This window comes from Harpegnathos saltator, unplaced genomic scaffold, assembly GCF_003227715.2.
Source record: "Harpegnathos saltator strain DR-91 unplaced genomic scaffold, Hsal_v8.6 scaffold13, whole genome shotgun sequence".
Classification (NCBI taxonomy): Eukaryota; Metazoa; Arthropoda; class Insecta; order Hymenoptera; family Formicidae; genus Harpegnathos; species Harpegnathos saltator.
In genome coordinates, this window is record NW_020229906.1 from 2,518 (window position 1) to 7,578 (window position 5,061).

The window sequence follows — 5,061 nt, forward strand, 5'->3', positions numbered from 1 at the left end:
TGAATTGGTATTTTCAAAGTACGCTTTTTCTATTGTATTATAAATGTGCAATATTGCTCATTGTTAAATAAAAACGTTACAATATACTAAAATATTAATATTATAGCTATAAGTAGATTCAGGTGGGAAATAAAAATCTAAAACACAACTGTGATCAGACTTTTTGTAAAATATTTATTACGTTACAAGATATAAAATAAGTATACTAAGTTTGTTTCACCTGATTGAAATTAAATTATAAGACAGATATATTTAGTAGAACATCCTATACAATATCAAAGAATATGCTTCAAATATGTATACATAATGGAGAATGTAATTACTTGTTCGCATATTAATATTTCTATTCGTTTTACTTTTACACGACATAATAAAACTCATCTCACCAAACGATCGCTTTGCAATCACGCTACCACATTTTTTAATCCCCAATTCGTCATATGCGAACAAAAAAAATTTATAAAATGTAACAGTGGCCACATTCAGCAGAAAAAACTGCTTACTAAGCGCTTAGTGATTATTATCTATGATTGGAGTATTCTTTTACATCTTTGACGAATCCAGGGGAATGAACCAGGAACGATAATCACTAAGCGCTTAGTAAGCAGCTGTTTTTGCTGAACGCGGCCAGTAACACTCCATTAGCATTGAACTTGACATGCAAACTGTTTTCAAAAACGTATTTATTGATCAGTTTATTGTATGTCCAGCAGCAGTAACTTTCCTTATTTTCAGCGCACCCTTAAAAAGAACGTGTATATCATAAATATCTTACTTTCAATTAATTTTTCTTATTTTCAAATATATTCCACCCATTGGCGTTAATAAAAACGCTTTAGGATCATTCGCGTAAGGTAATTGAGTTTTTTCACATATTTCAATGCTATACTTTCGCAATATCTTTACAAGTCCTACTTTGATTTGATACGCAGCGAAGCGAGAACCTGCAAACCGTAAACAGCCATTGAAACCATTTGAAACTGAGCCAACCTAATGCTTTATCTTTTTCTCTAAATAGTATTGAGAAAAATCTACTCCACCACACCGATGCAATTTCTCGGACCGCTGCCAAAAGGAAGATAATACATTGTATTCCTGTTTTGCATAACTTCTCCCTTGAATCTCTCTGGATCAAAATATCTGGATTCGGATAGATATTTGGGTCTCGTTGAATCGCGTAAACCGGTATCCATACAGGTTGACCTTTGGGTATATTAGTTTTAACACTGTCGAAGGTATAACTCGATGTGGACTGCCTCATCAGAAATGTTGCCGGTGGATATTTCCGCAAAGTTTCTACGCACATTAACGTACATTGAATAATGAAAAAAAGTGCACAAGTTAGAAATATATATGTATTTATACTAAATCTAATTTATATTTGACTCAAAGAACCAGCCATCTCTACCGTGTATCAAATAATATAACAACATTTACCACCTCTTTCAATTTCCTTCACAAACGACATACCTCTCAAAACTTTATCCAAGTAATTCATCTTCTTGACATTGTCGTATGTCAAAACATCCTCATCTTTCGCACACTCTTGCTCAATTTCTTCGCGTAGTGTATCCTGTATTTTATGATTTTGCGCCAATTCGTAAAGGGCATGGGTCATGGCCGACGATGAGCTTTCAAAACCAGCGAGAAAAAAGATGAATGCTTGAGAGGCGATTACACTGTCGGTCAATTCTAAAATATATTTGTACTGAATTAATAAATCCGTTTCTTTTGTCAACGATTCATTATTACAAATAATTCAACGTTCAATTCATCGTTTAAATAATTAAAAAGTCTTGTACATATTATCAACAACAAAGATTACTTAGTCATGATGTGACAACACCTTGCTTATTCGATTTTATTTATTTTATCATATATTATTATCTCTTGTCTCAACTTGTACTTGTAATTTTCCGTGTAACATTATCTTAATTTGTGCTATAAGAAACATAAACATATACAATCTTTTTCTCTTCATATTATCTAAATAATCGATATTTACCGATGTCGATTTTGTCTGGATGCCTTTTTAATTCGCGCAACACATCGACGAAATCGTATCTAATAATATTGTTCCTTTCTCTGTACTCGATATTCTCCATGATAATGCGTGTAAAAAATTTCGTTACCTTCGTTTGTGGTAAAACATAACCGAGAATATCAAACAACTGTGGTGCATTTTGCTTGATTTTCAGTCGTATCAAGTTGTACCATTTCGGGTCAAATACTTCTCTTCCCATTTTGAGAAATTCGCTCTCCACATCCGACAGAGAATTCGTATCGATACCGAAAGCACAGCTACTAATAACATCAGTCGTATATTTGGCCGTTAATGCGCAACACTCTATGATCTCGCTCCTGCTCACCAGTTTTTCCACATATCTTTCCAAGTGTTCGGAGCATTTCAATATTAGAAGGAACATTTCCCTCAGCTTGCCCGATGTAAAAACAGGAGACAACTTTGTCCTTAAGGGTCTCCATCTTTTCTCCTCCAAAGCTACTAGATGTTGCGATAACGGATCAGCCTGAAACAAGTGTCTCGAATTAAATTTAACTATTTTCTACACACGTACAAATTATTGCGTTTATTTATACACAATTGCGTTTAATTATACAATTTTTCTTCCAGAAACCCAACATAAATTTCACGAGTTGTAACATTTCCCATTACCTAATGTGCACTGTTCGATACAATGTTCCGCATATTTTCCACAAAGACCGATTCTCCATAGATGTTACACTTACATCGGATATTGCATAACTGACAGCGATCTTACCCTTTCGTGAGTAGTAAATCCTCTTTCGGGAAAATTTGAGAAATCTTTGATAAGAATATCCTTGATTAAATCTGGATCTTTTACGATAAGGACAGGAGTCCGCCTAACGAATATACCAATCATAGGCTCATCTTTGTAGACGTTACATATTTCCATCAAATAATTACACATTGCCTTCCTAGCGAACATAACGTCCTTAACATTACCGAACAATGGTATTGGTTGTGGACCGTGAATGCCACGTGACTTCCAAAAGCCAAAGGTTGATGTAAAGTAGTAATAAAGTGCGAGGATTACGGCAACGATGCCATATAATATTCCCAATGATTCCATATTCTTGCTTTGGAGACCAGTCCTTTTGTTGTTCGTTGATTAGAAATTATCTTTATCGAGGAGAAAAATAATATTATATATAAGTAAAAATTACTCTCTGACGTGAAATTAATAAAAATTAACGTCCTTTATTAAAATATTAAAATATAGTAAATTATTAAAATATAGTAAAGATATATAAAAGATATATACATTTATTCATATGATTGTATCCCATTCTCTCAGGATACAGGATGTCCCATCGGAAATTGCTGAAACTAATCAACTGTCATTTTCGAATGTATTCAGTTGTTATAAAAACAAAAATTGCATCGAGAAGATAAGAGTCTACAGTTTTTAACGGGGAAACACTCTGTATATTATATGTACATCTACATATATTGTTATTTGTTCACGATGAATTAACTGCAAAATATATATTTCACGTTAAATATAACATACTTTCTTCATTGTTTTACCATCGCCACGAAAATTGTCGCGCTGTTACATCATAGCTACATTACGTTTCGTTTCTCAATAAACAGCTGCAAACGAACACACGCCGTCGCACTTCTCTCAACGCTATTACGCTTATGGAGCGTACTTTTTAGATTTGGTCCACTTCCGACGTTTTCCTACTGAAAGCATCGTTCCAATTTTATCAATTTTATAATTAAATGCCGATGACGGAACGACTCTTTCGAAAGCAAAACGCCCATATTTAATCCAGTTTGTCGGAGGATTCAACCTGCACGTTGCTGCATCCGACATATTGTATGCTACATTCAATGTCCAATAAGAGATTTCGGTTTTAGAGTTTCTACCTAAGAAAATTTTTGTCTCCGAAAAATGAATTTTCATCTATTGGTTATCCGATGCTATATGTCGCATATTGAACGCGGTATGAATCCTCTATAATATTTTACTATATACGACACATTTGTTGGATACGTCGATTATGCCGCCGCATAGAACATTTCTAAAATGTCCAACAAAAAATGTTTAGATCCTTATAAAGAAATCACATTGCGCACGGCATCCGATTCAGACTCCATTTTAACGAAATACCTGTTCTTCACTGTGACAAGAAGTAATTAAATTATTCGTCTTATACTATCTTCTACAATTACATTTATTTAACAAATTTCTTCAACTCTTACCTCTCTCTCAAAATTTCCTGACAACTTCTCTTGAAAGCACACATGCAGTAATTACAGTTACTGATTTGTTGAAAAGAGAAGAGACACAAAGATCGTATTCTCTCTTCGTTACATGTCGACCTTCGCGTTCTCTCCACGGAATTTATATGAATGCTCGGCTAGGTATATATGTCGTTGTGTTAGAAAAAATGGCATTGCCTCAGCAAACGTATAGGAAATGCATTGACCGCTAGGTAGCATTTAGCAAATGATCTTACAACAGTTGCGAAACTACTTTCTCTAAATTTCTTTCACTAAACTGCTTTCACTGCGCTACTCCCTTTGCTACTTTCTCTGCTGTAGCAGGATTCTATAACTCGTTAACGATAACGACATTATCGTTGCGAAAGTATTAAGTAAGTATAATACAATATATGGCAGAAAAGATGCTCAATGACGCATCATGCTAGTGACATTGTCGTTATGAAGTTACAGAATCCCGCCTCTGAACGGTTGACACAATTTAGAAAAGTTTCCAGATAGAAAATAATTCCATCTTTTTTTTCTGTTTTTTTTAGATAACACGGCAGAAATGAAAACGAGAGTAATTGAATTATTGAAACCCCCGATAACCCTCCCCCCCCCTTTTATCCCCCGGATCGTTTTATAATGCAAGGCAGCGATAATGCCTTTCTCTTTCGATTAGAGTATTTTTGTCCTAGCGCACTATGGCAACATCAAGCATAGCGTTAATCCGATTATGAATACCACCTCCAATTCTAAGAATGTCGGAAATATCGCAACATCCTAGATTGCAATATCTTTTGAAT

The 5,061-nt window shown here is 34.5% G+C and overlaps 1 pseudogene; it reads right to left on the bottom strand.

The window, feature by feature from the left end:
- Nucleotides 1–666: 666 nt before the first annotated feature.
- LOC112588038 (cytochrome P450 6A1-like) lies at nt 667–4,787 on the bottom strand (annotated as a pseudogene).
- Between the last annotated feature and the right edge of the window lie 274 nt (nt 4,788–5,061).